This window comes from Botryllus schlosseri, chromosome 9, assembly GCF_051294905.1.
Source record: "Botryllus schlosseri isolate E-star chromosome 9, Bs_hap1, whole genome shotgun sequence".
Lineage (NCBI taxonomy): Eukaryota > Metazoa > Chordata > Ascidiacea > Stolidobranchia > Styelidae > Botryllus > Botryllus schlosseri.
In genome coordinates this window covers 7,209,292-7,228,060 of record NC_137244.1, presented here as the reverse complement: position 1 = coordinate 7,228,060, position 18,769 = coordinate 7,209,292, and positions in this window count along the sequence as shown.

The following is an 18,769-nucleotide window of genomic DNA, read 5'->3' as shown; positions in this document are numbered from 1 at the left end:
TTTGATTATATAGTGAGGACATATGGAGATAATATATGTGCTTTTTAAAAACAAGCCAAACATTGCTTTGATATCGTACGGAACGCGTCAGAAACATATAGTGGCGTGATTTCATAGGCTGGCGGACCTCAATAACCAATTTGTAAAAACTATAGAGATGAAAGTCGGTTGGCCCGATTCTTAGATTAAATATAAATACCTCAATTATACGCATACAGACAACGAATCTACGTATGACACGTCCGAATCGTTTTTTATAAGCACAACACTAAAATAATTAAAAATAGAGTGGCCAATCTGAAATCCCACCCGTTATCCAAATTATGTCAATCTCGTCGCAGCTATCCCGCTGTGATATTGAGTATTTACCTTAGATCAGTGGTTCTCAAAAACTTTTCAACCCCCCCCCCCCCTATTCCCATATCACAAAACGCAACCAGGATGCTAGCAAATGTAACGGGTAGTTTGGCATGGAAGGTTACGACTGTGGATGGGAGATTTTTTAATATATTATTCAGACTAAATGCAGAGCAATAACCATGAAGTGTATGTAAATCGCGCGAAGCGCGAAAATTTTTTACCGTCGGGCGCAGCTTCGCGCCCTATTTCAGATGCTTTCACGCCTCCAAGGGGGGGAGGAGGGCCCACCAGTTTGAGAAAGACTGCATTAGAATTATCAGGTCCCTGCATTAATTCGATTTTAGTACCCCTGATTTAACGGGTAATTTGATGGCATGGAAAGTTACGACTGTGGATGAGACATTTTTAAATTAATTGTAATTCAGACAAAATACAGAGCAATCAATATGAATCGGATGAATATCACGCGGAGCACGAAAAATTTTATCAGTCGAGCTCAGCTTCACGGCCCCAAGGAGGGGGGGGGGGCGCCCTGTCCAGTTTGAGAACCACTGTCTTAGAATTATTATGGTGAAATATACTAATAAATAGTTAATCAAGTCCCTGCATTAATTCGATTTTTAGTACGCATATATTTTATCAATATTGAAAAAATGTTTCTTTAGACCCTCGCGGGCCGCACAGAACGGTGTTGCAGGCCGCATGCGGCCCGCGGGCCGTAGTTTGCCCACCCCTGTCTTACGCAATCCTGAGCGAAGCTAATACTTCTGACGTAATAATGAACAGTAGTGTTTGTAAATCAGTCGTTTGCGCTATCATTAACCTGGTATAATATCTTTTCCTTGTTCGCGAATGTTGAGTTTATGTCATAGTCCTTGTACAGATAAAAAGTAATCGGTCTTTCACAAAGAAATCGATTAGATATGGGAAGTAGTCGATTACGATTACGATTACTTCGGAATTTTTTCGAATGTAATCGATTGCGATTACGATTACTTGAAAATGCTGTAATCGTCGTAATCGATTACGATTACTAATCGCGATTACCCCATGTCTGGTGTGTACTGTGTAGCATTGTATGTGTATTTTACTACTTTCTTAATCCCGGGAAATCCCGGGATTGAGAAGCGCAAATCCCGGGAAATCCCGATCCCGGGATTTCAAATTTGATCCCGAAGTCCCAACCCTACATACTCAACTACGATTTCACACCACTTCTACATCTGCTTGACAGTTTTCAGTTTCGTAGGCGAAACTGGGTTTTGAGAACTTCTTTTTACATATTTATGCTCGCAGTCTAGTTAAAGTTTGCGATGTTACCCTTACTTCTACTTGAGTACCGACGATAGTTACTTTGACCACTTCCGCGCATGACCTGGAACCTTGTGATATGGTTACAAACCTGATTGAAATCAAGTTTTAGAATACACGAAGAAATACATCTCACACTCTATCAGCTTTTGGCGCGTTGAAACCTGTAACGGCGACCCTGCCTCCTTCTATGAGTCCTTGACATGCAGTGACACCGGCCCAGATGGTCGTAGCCTCGGACAACAAGTAGTAGTAATTATCATCCCCCACCTGAGTTTAGCCGGGGAACGGACTCTGAAGAAATCAGCTTTGTAAATTGTGAATGAATACCGTAACCAGATAATAACACTATCACTAGAACCAGATATGAAGTGTTTATAGGCCTACCTCATCAATATAATCGATTGCTATTACAATTACTTCTGAATCTTGCAACTGCGATTACGATTACGATTGCAGCAAAATAGCAAAGTGTTCGATTATGATTACTTCAGATTATTTTCTAACGTAATAGATTGCGATTTCGATTACACCAAAATGCTGTAATCGTCGTAATCGATCCCGATTACATATCAAGATAAACTTTTACAAAGTAGGCTGGCTAGTTTTTTGTCAAAGTACAATATAATCAGTAATCACCAATATGGTTTTCAGGATCAACATTCTACTATTCATGCTATTCTTGAAATAATGACAGGATACTATGATGTACAATCAACCAACAGACATGGTGTGGCTATCTCGCTTGACCTCAAGAAGGCCTTTGATGCTGTCGATCATTCATTACTAATTGATAAGCTAGAATGTTATGGTGTACGCGGTACTGCTCTCGAATTATTTCGTAATTATCTTGCTGACCGACAGCAATATACAGTCATCGGTCAAGAGAAATCTGACTATCGTGCTGTCTCCTGTGGTTTACCACAGGAGTCAGTTTTGGGGCCAACTTTGTTTCTATTGTATATTAATGGCATAACTGCCTGTTCGCAATTCGCCACTACCCTTTTTGCAGATGACACACAGTTGCTGCTATCCTCAACCAGTAGTCAAAATCTGTTGATATCAACTGACAATCAACTTAAACTTATCAGCAACTGCGTCACATGTAATAAATTGTCCATTAATGCTAGTAAGAGCCAAGTATTACCAATAGGCAAAGAAAAAAGGAGAACAGAACTCTCCAATACTAATCCCAAGTTAATTATGGCTAGTCAAGCGATGTGCTTTGCAAATCAATGAAATATCTGGGAGTTTTTATTGACCATGACCTCAGCTGGAATACCCATACAAGCCATGTTTCGTCCAAGATCTCTCGCAATACTGGTGTCCTGTGGCGGCTAAATAGAATTGTTCCTAGGCCTATGCTCAGAAGTCTTTATTTCTCCATCGTTCACTGCCATTTGCAATCTGGTATCTGCATTTTGGATCGTCGACTTGCCACATTTCAAGATCAATTGTAAATATTTCTTTTGTTACTCGCTTCTATTATTGTTAAAGCGGTGGTTCTTTTTTTATATCGTGGTTGGCCACAGTCAACCATAGTTTATTCAAAATATAATCGCAATACAAGTTATTAAAAAATTGCGTGAAAAAAGCAAAAACACAAATACACAAAATCATCATTCTTGCAAGATTTCCGTCGCCATGCTCGTCATCATCGTTCAACTCGCCTCGTTCGTCTCCATCCATCGTCGTCAATTTGTCATCGTGTTTCCGTCTTCATCGGTCGTCCAGGTATTTTCTTCTTCGACCTTTTCAATCAAGTCGATTCTGTCGTCGTATTTTTTGAGAATTTCTTTTACAGTCTTTTCCGTCCAGTGTTGTCGGTTAATCATTGAGACGTTTTCGATATCCCATTTTTGTTTTGTTCTCAGGATCACTTTCTTATATATCGTGATAAGAATTATTTGGTTCTTATTTTTTTTCTTTTGACTCTAAAGTAGTTCTTCTCTTCTCGGTAATTTTATCCCTTTCTCGCTTTCCATCTTGCATAGGACTTCTTGCGAGAAGGCACATTTTGCGAAGACGTGTTCTATATCGTCTTCATCTTTCGCGCAAAACTTGCAAGACGTTATATCATTTATTTTCCATAGATTTCTTCTTTTTTCTTTGCCGGTGGTTATGCAAGGATTCTACTTGAAAAATTTCGAAATCTAAATCAAATAAATTTATTGATATATCTGACTGGTGATAATAGTATTTACGGTGAGCAGGGATATGGGTTGGAACCATGAAATTTTTATGTAATGCATATTTCACGGTGGAATAAATGTGAAATTTGAAATCAAGCTTTTTATCAACCATACTCCTTAAAAGCACATTTCACAAGAATTTTTTTTTGTGTAGGCCGTATCCTACAGACATTTTCAAGCCCGTCCCCCCCATTTTTTTTTTCATCCGTAACTTTTTTTTCATTGAGTTTAGGGCGAAACAGTTGGTTTTATTGAATTCCTTGGCCCCAGAATTGGTTAAATGGACATTTTAATTGGTTCTCTACCATCATTTAAGCGAAAAATATCGATTTCAAAGATTTTTGAAAGTAGCGCCACCTAGCGACGAGAGGATTTTAAATCGCAATATCTTTTGAACCGCTGAACATTTTTCAATTTTTTTTTTTAATTAACTTGGAATTCAAAAAAGAACAACATACGTAAATATTGGACAATTCTGAGAGTATGCATTACAAATCTCAAAAAATTTGTTGAATTATAATGGAATTAGCCAACTGGAAATGTTGCCTGTCCCTGATCTAGAGCTAGGTTCAATTCCAAAGCAACTGATTCATTTTTAATATTATTATAAGATCGTTTTTCCAGTTGAGCATCAGTGCATGCTGGAAAAGGGAAATGTTTCGACCTCCAAACCCCACCCGCTGGCCACGCCACTGTTATCGGTAATGTATAGAGCTATATAGCAATGGCTGCAAGAACATTACACAATAGAACACCGGTATACACACTTATGCAAAACGATGACAGTTGTTTTCAGTAGTTATTCAGAAACTGAATTTGGTATTGAATGTGCAACATTAACTAGAACTAGAACTACTCACTTTTTTAAATTGACAATTGTAACTACCATTGGATCGAACTAGTCAAAAATAGTAGTTGGTTGACCGGTAACTGACTAGACTGATGGTTTATACAAGTCAGCCACTCACTGAGAATGGCGTAGAGAAGGAGTGGGTTGTTGATACTGCTTTGTCGACGTTGTACGACGGACCGAGGTTGGATTAAGGGTACGATAAGAGGTCGCCGAACGACGATAGGCCTAGGTTGAGCGATGATAGGCCGAGGCCGAACGGAGTCGACAGCCCTGTAGACAAGGATTGGGTTGTAGGGAAGATATCCATGGTGGTAATGATTGCCATACAGTGCCTGAAAAAAAACAGACACGGATTTAAGAGTAAGAATCGATAACTGAGAGGAATGTGCGCTGGAAGCTAAAATCACATAATTCGCTATTTTCACCCTAGTGAAGCGACTCACTTGTTGCGCTACCGGGTCCCTGCCGTTTATTTCTGTTAAAACCAGACTCAAATGCGATTGTTTCATTACATGTAATGCACATAATACTCACCTTCAGAAGCGTAGACAACGTAAGCATAAATCGTGAGGCAAATATTTGCAAACTTCATTTCGAATCTAAAAGCTATGGAATACAGAATGCAAGTATTCAGCGACATAATGATTCGTGTACTCCAATCCGAATCTAGTATTCATTATAACGATTTCAGTCGAGTAGTGACAGATGATTTTTCCGAGTACTGAAATTATATTTTTTTACCATTCAAGAGTTGATTTATCATCGAGAATTAGATTTCCGATACTCTTCCCATTGCGAAAGGCTGTAAACCTCGATAAGCATATGAAACATATAGTAAAAACCTACATACGCTAGTGGTAATATGAGAGGTATGTTACATATCTAAAATTTTCACACTATGAGTTGTTTCGACGCGACACTCCGATGTCAATGAGTGCCGATTAAACAGGCGTCGAATCCTGTCTGCTCAGCTGAATCTGCTACCTCGGACTAGGCAAACCTTGCGTATCAGTCTTGTATTCAATGTAATACAATCAAAGTCTCTCAATTGAAACAAGGCTTTGGTTGAAACACCAAGATGCGTAAGTGAGATTCGCAATATACTGCTTGCTCGTCCGTTGCTCGATGGAAAGGAGCATGATGCAGCGGCAACGAGGAAAATATAAAGGAATAGGAAAGTAGAGCCGTAATAATCAAATAATCAGGATTACAATCAGACAATTAAAATGAGTAGAAAAGCGAGATAGAAATAAAGGACAGTTCAATTGGAAACTGATCCCTCTAAAAAACATCAAATATGGAACAAATAAACATGCGCGATCGCAAACACTCCCCCATTTGACTGAACCCAGTCAACAGAATTGCACCAATGTACTTAATGTACAATTTATGTTCAGATCAGTCAATACCCAGGAAGCATACATCAATCTAATCTTCGACCACATAAATTCGGAATAAAACGTTCCTGCGTGGTCGTGTAACATCTTCCGATAGCCATGGGGTTTAGAGTGAAAAGGGAGAAATTGTAATTAACTAGGCTGCATATCACGTCCAGTCAATTTCGGAACAGAATAGTTCGATGGATCAGCCTATTGACGGCATCAGATAAGCGACTCTGTCAGAGATCAACTAAATTTGGTCCAAGGGCGTACGGACTATGCCAGAGTCATCTTTTCAATACTCGACTTTGCCAAAGTTAAATGTACAATGCCCATCGTATTAGATCCCACGGATGTTCGAAAAATCACTTTGATAAATGATAAAGCAGCGTTCAGCAACCCTACTGGCGAGAACAAATCACATTAAAATTGTAAAGACGCATTCAGCAAATCTATACTAGTGATAACAATAAATCACATTCAATCGTACAGAGGCGTCCAGCAACTGTACTAGTGATGACAATAAATCACCTTTAAATGGTAGAGAGGCTACCAGCAGCTCTACAAGTGTTCAGAACAGGCGAGTCATCATGTCAATACACAGGGGCTAACTTGAATGGCAAATGTCTTTGGTATTAGAAGCTACAGCCTCCGATCACACGAAACGTTCAATAAATCACTTCAAATGGTAAAGCAGCGTTCAGCAACCCTACTGGCGATAACAAATCACATTAAAATGGCAGAGATGCGTTCAGCAAATCTATACTAGTGATACGAACAAATATTACAATCAGACAATTAAAATGAGTAGAAAAGCGAGATAGTAATAAAGGACAGTTCAATTGGAAACTGATCCCTCTAAAAAACATCAAATATGGAACAAATAAACATGCGCAATCGCAAACATGAGTTTACTAGGAGCGATACTCGAAAAGCCAACTCGAAGTCTAATGCAGGATTCAAATCCAAATACCGCAGGTACTGGATTTGGTCCAGCCCCAATGGACGATTTTCATTTTTGCTCTCGAGCGCCGCCATCTTGGCCTATGGTTGGCCAGAGCTAAATCGAGCTTCATAGGCGCAGGTGGCTGTTTTGGAGTAAGTTACGTTATTTAACGCCGTGCGTTTTCGCTTTATGGTGGTTCCGTGTTTTGGTGCAAAATAAGTATTGATAAAATACTCATCAATACTATACAATGTTTTTAAACGAAAAACCGAGCTGCTTTACAGTCGTTACAAAGCTTTCTTGTGCCGGTGTGTGACAAATTTTCACTCACAAAAGTCGGGGAACAAGTAAGGCCCTGTGGATATGCAGCTGTATCATAGCTGTTTCAGTTGTATCACCCAAGTATCAGCCGGTATCACTCAGTTATTAGCTGTATCACAGCCAAGGCCGCAATGACTCTAGTCATGATTTTCTGATGATTCGACTCGACTCGCGACAGCTGTATATCCACAGGACCAACAAGTAATACTACCAGATAGACTTTGATGCCATAGCATAACCCTATCTGTGAAATAGTTGGTCATAACGCATATAAAGTAGTGAATTTATTCGACTAATAATCGTTATGTTTTATCTGTACAGGTTGATTTGCAAAGTACCGTTTAAAAAAAAATCTATAGCCTATTTTATAGCTCATAGGAAATTGGATATGAATGCAGATAAGGAACCGCGGACTGTGAACGGAAGATCCCATTTGCACTGTTGCGTTCCAAAATGCAACAATGACGATTAATTTATCTTTTTACAGGTTTCCTGTTAAAGAAGAAACAAGGAAAAATGGGTATTGCTAATCAGTTGTGGAGTGTGGCATGTCTTCTCACTAACTTCAGGGGGCCCGTTGTTTTGAATATTCCTACCATGTAACTTTTCCCATTACTTTTTATGTAGTTTCTAATGCATCTGGGACAAGGTCCTTTGTTGTTCCTTATATGCTATTATATTTTGCAATTTTGAAACTAGTACCTTGGCAGTTGCCTGTTGGCTTGTAATTTGTCAGAATTTCACAATCTAAAAACTGTAGCATGTATAGGCTAATTTGTTTGAATTACTTTTCATGTAGTATCTAAGGGTGTCCGGACAATACCGAGAAAACCATTACCGAGAATGCCATTACCGAGAATGGACACCACCGAGAATGGACATTACCGAGAATGGACACCACAGAGAATGGACATTACCGAGAATGGACACCACAGAGAATGGACATTACCGAGAATGCAATATATGCAATGCAGGCATGTTATGCATATGCACAGGTCGTGTGAGTGCATCACGGCGTTGCCACATTGGGTATCGATGCTCAGGTATACATTTCTCGGCAACGTCAGTCCCAGTAAGCTATATTCTTGACATTGGCCATTCTCGGTAATGTCCATTCTCGGTGGTGTCCATTCTCGGTAATGACCATTCTCGGTAATGTCCGTTCTCGGTAATGTCCATTCTCGGTAATGGCATTCTCGGTAACGTCCATTCTCGGTAATGGTTTTCTCGGTATTGGTGTAGAACCGTATCTAAGGAATCTGGAACTAGGCTCTTTATTGTTCCCAATATGCTATTATAGTTTTCTGATTGACGTTCTATCTGCGCTGTTCTATCTGCACTGCCAATTGTCACTCTCTTCGCAGCTAGCGATCGCAAGGTCTGAACGAAACGTTATTACAAGGTTCAATGACGATGCGTATATTCACAAATCCTCTAGCACACTGAAGGGAGGATACACACAAAGTCTTGAGGCATGGTTGACTGCTATTCTATCATAGCATGCAATCCCTTCATTCCCCATCTGTTCAATAAATGATCAACTTTCGACAGTTCGGTGCGTTATTTATATTGACGAAGTAGGCACGTAGACAATGGACGTAGCCAGTTATGCAGAGCTATCCGGGGCACAACTGGAAGTGAGGGGTTTGGTGCATGAGAACACCATGGATACCAAAGTATAAACCCGGTTAAAATGAAAGATCTCCGGGTCGCCATGACCCTTTCATATCCAGCAAATGGGTTGGGTGTCACTGACAGTTCTAGGCAGTTCGTCATCAGATCTTGAAATAATGTCCATCGTTCCATGGTCCATGGCGTTGTGGTTGGTCAATATGGCACATCTGCACCTGGAAAATAAGAATATGCGGCAGTATTTAGTACTCGTATTTAAAGCTTCGTATAATTCGTTATTATTTGTGAACAATTTCACTGCTTATACTTAGCTCTACAAGTTATTGCTTTACCAATATCACGCATTGACGGCAGCGAAAGGCAAAAAAAAATTGAAATAAAATTTTTCAAGTTTGGAGAATATTTCTTTGAATACAATCTCATCAGCATAAATTCGGTTTATGTAGACCTTTTTAGAAGGTGTGTAAACCACGAAATCAAACCATGACAGTCCTGTTAAAGCTAGTTGGCCCATGACCTGATAAAAGTAATTGTCATTCTCTTTGAGAAAATAGTCTATTGATTGTCAATTTCAAATTGTGAAGTGGGCTGTTTCTCGACATGGTATGATAGCTCTTCGCCTGCACGTAGAAAATTCCAGTGTCGTGACATGCTGAAAATACAAATAACTAAAAATTTGATTTAACATTATATAACATCACACTGCCTGCAAAGTGCTGTACATCGCTCAACACTGTGCAGATACCGAGATGAACAAACTCATTACTGATGCTACTTGCGAAGTCATTACTACTAGTTCTCAAATAAAAATACGAAAAGGCAGGTGAGAGCCAACGACTGAACTGCTTGAAAATATCTACCAACGACCTATGCTGGTGTAAATTTCTACATACCTCTAAAATCTGTTATATAAGACTCAGCGAAGAATTTATATCCTTTATCTTTGTTATTTCCACTGCCCCTCGATTCACTGGCAATCCGCTGTCTACGTCAGCAAAACTGAACGTGGGTAAACCCGTCAACAACTCAGAATATACTAGTTTAACGAAATATATTGGTATAATGCCATTTTAATAATAGTCAATAAGGAGTTGGTAAACTTTACGTAATTCCCTGAACTGAAACCTGATAGATAAGACCTTTGTGAGTCGTATATTTTGTCGTGTGAACGTAGATAACAAAGTATGAAATCGTACGATGTTTTGGTGCATAAACTCTCTCGTAGCTATTCGAGACATGCGTAGGTAATAGGCCTACCACGTAGAGACATCGATTCACATTCAATTCATGATATTTCGCTGATTCGGAAGTCCGTTGCATTGTCGTACGTAATTCAATAAAGCTACAAGTCGTGGAGACAGAAACAAAATATATTCGTCAGTGTGATCCATCGAATACGTGTGCAATAGACAGGCTTCGTGATACATCAGCCAACAAGGCCGTACGGCGTGGTTACGCCGGTCGTCGAACGTAAGGGAACACGCAGCGAATCGTAACCGCAACCTTCTGGAGTCAATAATACATCTTGGAGTCAGATATACAATTATAACAACTACAAACATTCGCTCTGCGTTATACTAGTTCCATACTCTCGGTTCGATTACTGTCTAAAATGTTCCTGTCATTTGTGACATTGGAGATAAACATTGGCATCAGTGCATTTTGGCAAAATGCAGTTCAACGGATAAGGGTTCTGAAACAACTAGTGAAGAAATAGGGTCCTGATTTTGCTAGCAATGACATGAAATCAGTCATAAGGAATGCAGCAATAACTAAGAACTCATACGCTCGCAGTAAAGCGTCGCCAGAAGGGCAAAATAATGAGATTGCCTTAGCTGACAATGCTAGCCTTATGGAGGCGAAATCACTCTGGCCAACCATCCACAAGAGGCGCTAAAGCGGTGAGAATCGTCCATTATGGCGACATACTACTCCAACGTGAAATCATTGATGCAATGATTGCATATGCAGAGTTTCATCTCGACTGTTTCCATCGATACAAAGTCATATTTCTTCGTCAGAGAAAGATACCATCTACTATTCTTATTGTCGACTTGATCCTGCTAATTGCAGGCTAGCTCATCTGAAGGCTATGACTCCCGCAGCAACTATATAAGCAGCTTTATGGGCTAAAAAATGAAGAAGTTGTAAACCCAGACAATGCCAACATTATACGTGCATTTATTTAGAAGATATGTTGGCAGCTGAATGCCGAGCGGTCAAATCTTTCACTGCCGGTGTTCCCAAGACTTACCCGAGGGCAACTCATACACTTGTCAGCAAATTACCCAAACAGCCCAAACGTGTTTTACCAGGTTCTACATTACAGCCATAATTGCTACGAGTGGTCTAACCGCCCCAAACTGAACATGATATGACGCTCATGATTTTGTCACGTCATTGGCATTTCTGAAAAACGAAGGGTATATTAGACCAATAGTAAGACACCTTCGATAACTCAATCCACATGAGGGTATATTTGAGATACACGATGCGCATCAACACTTATGCATATCAATCGTATATCCCTCCATAATGAACTCGTCTTGGCTATCGATGCCTGGCTTTGGGTAATCGCGGTTGAGGTTGTGTCACATTGGTTTGCGAAATTCAACGATGGCTCGTTTCCGTTCAGGGTAACTGGTCTTCCTAAAGCCTCCTCGCCATGTCGAATGCATCACACTCAATTTTTGTTGAGTCGTCTTTAATTCTTCAAAATTGCCAACTTGACGAATATTTTGCTGGTACTTATGGTAGTGATTACTATACTATGTGACCACTGGTATAAGCAATGGCGTTATCAATTCCAGCTGTTAGAACATATCGCAGTGCATCAGTATCATACAGAGATTAAGACGGGCATCTCAAATTTTAGGTTTGCTTTGTGTTTGGTACGACTGACGCGCGAAGTCAAACTCTGAAATGGATGTCATCCAACTCTCTGAAATAAACAAAATGCGAATTCATCTTAATTCAGTTCTACTTCATGTTGTTGAAATTGCTTTACATGCGTAAATTATTTGAAACTAATGCATGGAGCCCGTGTTATAAACGTCTATTCGTTCACGAAGGACACTTCTAATGTGTCATAGGGTTGAGACCTTCACAACGAAACCCGTTTCATTCTGGTATTGACATAATCCTTTTTCCAGAAGAAACTTAAGATGAGGTATTGAATGCAAATGAATAGGCTAGAGCAGTGGTTCTCAACCGGTGCAGAGGTGGTCAGTAACGAATTACTCCTACTTTTTCGAAGTACCCAAGTAGTTTTCCTCTACTTCTGGTTCTTACTCAAGTAGATGGAATCTTCGCTACTTCTACATCTACTTCTTAGTACCTTGTGATCTTCTTACTTACGCTTCGCTATTTTCAGATTGTCAAGTAGAAGTAGTGTAACCCTCCAATTAGAAAGAGAAACTGAGGAATTCTCGGGCTGTTTTCACGAAGTTCTAACTTATAGTTTTAAGAAAATTTAAGTCAAACACATAATTTCCGTCTCGCCTCACATCAATTGGAGATAGAGTTACAAATACGTTTTCACGAAAGTGAATATTATTTTGGTTGCAGGTTACATCGCACCGCATTGTCGCCCATATGACATATTTCATCACAGTTAATATGGCCCATCATAACAATTGAAACCACCGTTTTGCTATCCAGCATTTACCCATCATATCGTAATGTAGCAGTCCATGCCGTGTTTTAATCTGAAGAAATGGGTTCTGACTTTTTGAGCGTTAGATCTATTTTAACAGACCACCATTAACACTGTCTCGACAAATGACATAAAATACATTTTCCTCTTTTCTCAGCGTAGTATTGGTGTTTCACGTTCGATTCGCAGTATCATTACTTAGAGTTCTAATTAGTTTAAGTTCTTTTGTCTGGAGAACATACATGTTTAAGTTTAAAAGCAAGTGTAGCATAACCGTCTATTTTCCTAAAATACAATTACACTATACGGCAATTTTACGTTACGCCATATTTTTTTATCATCGTATCCATACAACTTCCCCACATTGCTCTTCGACTACACTAAAGGCCGTAATTAGTGTGAGGGAGCATGCCATAACATTTTCTAAAACGAGATGTTCCAGTAAACAAAAGATTTCCATTGCAAAACTAACATTTGCATCTCATGATGCGGTCGAATGCTCAAGCTGTCGGAAATTTAAACATTCTGAGTTGCATCAATAATGCATTGTACATGTACACCTTCCGCATAGCTCAATTTGCAGCTTTTGAAAGTCCATGCGAACGTATTGTGACCGTTTTCAAAACTACTTACTTACTTGAGTAGATTTAAAGCCAGAAAATTCTACTTCTACTTCAAGTAGTTTTAGGTTGCTTATGAAAGAAGTACTTCTACTCGTACTTGAGTAAATATTTGCGTTGCTACTTTTACTTGAGTAGCTTTCTTGACTACTTTGACCACCTTTGAACCGGTATGTCGCGGCACACTAATGTGCCATTTACGTCTTGCAAGTGCGCCGCGAGCGATTTCTTCGGAATTTTGAAATTATGCGCAAAATAATTCTAGTCTATAGCAAACGATCAATAATCTAAATCGAGCTTGATGTGAAGTTTGTACATTTTACAAATCAAAATTGATATTATGCCCGCAATCAATATCCCCTCGAATTCGCTTTACCGGCAGATCGCGTGCCTTGAAGATGAATTTAGTTTTGTAATATACGTTCATTGATCGCACGCAGAGAAGAGCAGACGTGGCAGCGCAGTTTTCTAGTCCTCACTGTATCCCCAATCACCAGTGAGAAATAAACTCCTTGGGAATTGACGTTAGCGTTTACAAATTCGAATTTCAAACATGGCAATCCACATTGTGATTTTTAGGTATCGTGCCGGCACTTCCGTCAAAATGTAGGCTTGTAGCACAACGTTTTGTTACTGTCGACGAATATGAGAATTGAGAAGTAAGGTCGATCAAATTATATCAGTTAGTATACCTGTTAGCCGATTAGGTTATAATCTTGGTTTGTTGGGAGTATAATTGAACTGCGGGTGGCTGGTAGTAGACTATTGAGGTATGGCTGTCCTCAGGCGTGCTGCACGATCTGCGTGAAAATGTATTGTATAGCCTGGTAGAGCCTACACCTCGACGCCTCCGTATTTGTAAGCGGTGATCGTGCTTGACCTTTTCTAGCCAACGCGGCAGTGGGCAGATTTATTGTTAAACAAATCTTATGAAAACGTATCTAAGGGCAGCCCGAAGTTTCTGTGAAGTCGTAAATCAAAATCACCTTCTTCACTTCCGTCTTAATACACCCTGTTAGTTGTAATCACGAAGGAAAGATATTCTGCCTCGAAGAACACGTCGACCTTCTATCACGGCCTAGTAAGCCACATGAGCAGGCCGTGTTATTTTTGGCATATGCCAAAACTGCCAAAAATAACTTATTTTTGGCATTTTTCGATTTTTATTTTTGGCAGTTTTGGCATTGTCCTCTAAATAGATAGTTTCAGCCTCGAATTAGTCACAAAACGCTTTATTTGGGCTAGTTTGTCAAAAGACACCACGAAATGTGCAGCATCCACGTATAATCGGTGCCAACAAACAATAAGAAAAAACCTAACGATTACATAGGTTAATAATATCAAACGAAACCACAAAATCTGCAGTATCCATCGGGATCGGTGCCAATGAGCAAAAAAAGAAAGAAAAGCCAAACAAACACGCACAACAGCTGATTGTTACAGCTGTTGAATAGACTTAAACCGTTTGCACTGTAACAGTGCTTCCAAACTCAGGTCAGCTGAGGTAATCCTAAATTCATTTCTCGCCCAGCGAATCTGGGAAATATCGGCTTCAACAGTAGCCGTTAAGGGAAAGAATGTTGCCAGTCATCCACAAAAGGTTTTCGGAGCTTCAGAATCTTTGGTGGGCCGAACCGGCTTCCAAGCATCATGAAAAGAGATCACTTCGCCAGTGCCGTCGATCTCACCGCGGAAAGAATTTTCTTCCCGATTCTTTTCCAGGAGTTTCCTGTGTTGTCTCTCAACACATTCTATTTAGTAGCCCGACTATCATTTCTCCTTCAGTCTACCGATATATTTTCGGTGGACTTTTGTCACTTCAGGAGGCTTCAATATTACTAACTCGCATGGAAGAGAACTGGGAAGGTTAGCTTGTTTAAGAACATTGACGCAACAAGACTGTCTGGCAAAACGAGACTATGCAGCTCAGAAATAGCCAGACAGTTTGTTGCGTCACAATGTTCAACTCGATCACAATGCAAAAATCGTGGTTGATTTTGGGGGTTCCAGTTTCATGAGCAGAATATAATTTATATTTTAATAATCAGTACTGCGGCAGCTTCTCATTGATACCCGTTTTATCGAATGTAGCGCTCGACAAGCCGGTCAAAAATGCTCGTAAAATTGCCTTTGGACAAATGGAAAGTATGACGTAAACCAAATGCAGTCAACCGTTCAATCTCGCTGTGTCCACACCATTTAGGACACCATGCTTTCACCCCTAATGGGTGGGCCGGACCCAGATTTAGAAACTTGCCTTTCACAAACGCTCTTCTCGCTTGTAACGCGGTCCTGTTAACACAACATCATGAACGAAATACGGTATTTGGCAGGCACTGTTATTTTTGGCACATGCCAAAAATTGCTTATTTTTGGCATTTTCAAATTTTTATTTTTGGCAGTTTTGGCATCTGGCTCCTGAAATGCCAAAAATAACACGGCCTGCACATGAGGGATGCTTTACGTACTAAAGTTTATTTATATAATTATTGAAATAGTGAAGTTTATTCAAAAAAGTACCGAAATAGGGAAACATTTTGGATTGACTGCAGATGTGGTCACATAAGTCGGCGTTACTACTGGCTGCTAATAAGTATTCTGGTAGTTTGCAGGTGCCGTAAGCCAAAAAAGTTCAGAATCATTGTGGTGGTGTGCCGCGAACTGTTTTTAATTTCCCTAGGGTGCCGCGAGGTCAAAAAGGTTGAGAACCACTGGGCTAGACGACATTCATTGGAAAGTCCGTTACTCAATTTTGGTGCCTCATGTTGCGACCATACCCACAGTCGTTGTCGGAAGCACTACGCGTTAATATTACGTTCGCCTTCACTAGCAGGACGAATTAGCAGAGATGACAGTTGCAGGATTTAGGATAAAATTGAACGAAAATCTGATGGCTCCGCGGGAGCCCGTTGTGGAAAAATGGCCAGCGAACACAAAAAGGTAGAGGCCATTGGTATTAAGAATATTTTCAAAACAGATATTGGGTATAGAGAACCGTTGCTTCAAGCTGCCTGTATTTCTATTCACCCAATGAATACCTGTATCTTTTGTGATCGCGTTGATTTCCAATTCCATGGTTGGTTCCTTCCTTTGTCCTTTCATGCAATTTTTCGAGCCCTGGAGATGAGCCGTCTGTCGATGACGTCATATCCGCACTAGAATGCAATTTACTTCATGCCATTGCATGTACATTGTACACATGATACAGCATTAAAACAGTGACGTGATATTTTAATACCGGTACTGCACTCGTTAATATCAAGCCTTACAGTCCAATTTAATCTTGAAATGGTGCGATTTGTTCAGAAGTAACTGAAGAAATGAGCGCATGTCGCGACTCGCGACCTTATCAGCAGAAATCCACTTTTTACTAATTATACCCAACGGCTTCAAATTCGATATTGGTGCGATCGTTACCAGTCCGTCCGTCGTCGATCAAGTTAAGTAGTGTATAGAAAGTTCCCCTCCAAACGAATCGAATGAACTCGAAATTAGTGCCACTGACAACCTGATGGGGCATTAATATTTGAGAACATTCAATGTCGTGCACTGTACAAGTCAGTAACCAGATATACTGCAAGCTCGCAAGTGACATTGCGCGACAATTCAGAAATACGAGTGTATCCAGCAGACAAGAATGAATAGTGAATACACAAAATTGATGATTAGAAATTGCAAAGCGCTCATCGAATCACTATTTGTCATCTTATATTCATCACCAGGGCAGGGTTCGGACTAGCTCGCAGTGCGGCAACTCCAGGCCATGCGGACTATAATAGCGATGCATCTCCCTATTTACGTTCGCAAATCGTTACTGGAGTACACGATCGTGCGCTTGAATGAATTTCAATTCAGAGGCAAAAACGATAACACGCCATCCAATTTGTTGCTACGACTAGAACACTAGCAACGAATAACGTGCATTTGCTCGTCTAATTCAGAAAAGGTAACAATGTTTCTCGGCGTGCGGCATGCGCGCCTCTAAATCAACATGTGCAGCAATGTCATGGTTAAATCCTATGGCGCCGCTTATATATTCGTCTCAATACTAATTAGGTATATTGCTCATCTCACATAAACATCAATCCCGTTTTGTGACATGCATGGTTTCATTATTTTTCGATCACAACACTGGTCATCGGTGTTGTGCTGAATACGAATTTGAGGGTATACCTATAAAACAGTAATTACGAAGTAAGCGTGACCATGACCAATCCAGCCTACCCAGGTTTGGCGCGTGTGCATTAAACATCCAACGAGGCATAAATTCTAAAGTTTTTGAACGATTATCGTAATATTATGTGAATTCAGCAATCAATAGAAGCTTAGCATCTTATGAAATGCATTGGAGCCGGAGCTACTGTTCATGCACGGCTCCGGGGCTCCGGCTCCAAAGCCCTGGTATCAACCCGTCTGAGCCGGCGACAGGCTGAAAAATGACATCAAACTGAATTTTTGCAGTCTTTCGCTGAGCAATCATCATATTTTTGTAATAACAGTTCGATTAGCACGAGGCACGAGGAGAGTATAGTAAATACCATCATTACATACTCACATTTGCAAGTTACTGTAACGCAATATTTTTTTCCCTTCAAGTGTTGTAAAGCACGAGCCGCCAATGGTATAATTTTGGGTCGACACGGTGCCAGAGCGTTCTTGTAATAGGAATTAAATGTTTGTTAAATTTAGTGCAAAAAATTCCTGCGATATATCCAAGGTCACTGTGTTGGGAACCATAGCCAATAATCGAGACACGCAGAAAATGTGGCTTGATCGTGAGAATCCGTCGACCTGTGGTTTGCATACATGATAAGATTTGTCCGACTGGTCTTTCTGGAAAACATGGTCGGAGACTGTTGGGGTGAACTAGTGTGGGGTGCAACGAACGAGGTCAGGCATATGCGACTCATTCATTTCACGGCTAGCCCCTTCTGCGTCGGGGCACATGAAGATGTAAACTTCCAGGGGCCCCTCATATTTCTATAAATGCAGCATATGGACGGTCCGCCCCCCAGACTTCCCTCTCACCACAGCTATTATATGTTGCATGTCTGCACACTCCGTGACCCTCCATGGAATGTTTATACTCTGTGTAACTACTTACTATAAAGTCAATCACAAAGTCCACTTTTAACAGGCAACTGCGTCATTCAAGTTCAAGATGTGATTTTCATGTACGAAAGTAATCACAAATACAGTGGCAATAGAAACTCAAAAAAAAAAAGTTGATACTTTGTGAAGGAAACAATGAAGGAATTGCAATGACTCGAGTCGTGATATTTTGGTGACTTGACTTGGCTCAGGTGCAAATATAAAAGGATTGACTTTTGACTCGGAACCTTGTGACTCGGGTTACGACCCTGAATGAGGATCAAGAGCTAATCGATTATCAAGGTGACCAAACAATGAAGTTGACAAAACACGTACATAGAATTGAAACTTCCAATGAATGAAGAAACTGCCATGACCGGACAATTGAATTGATGCATTTAGTACTTCA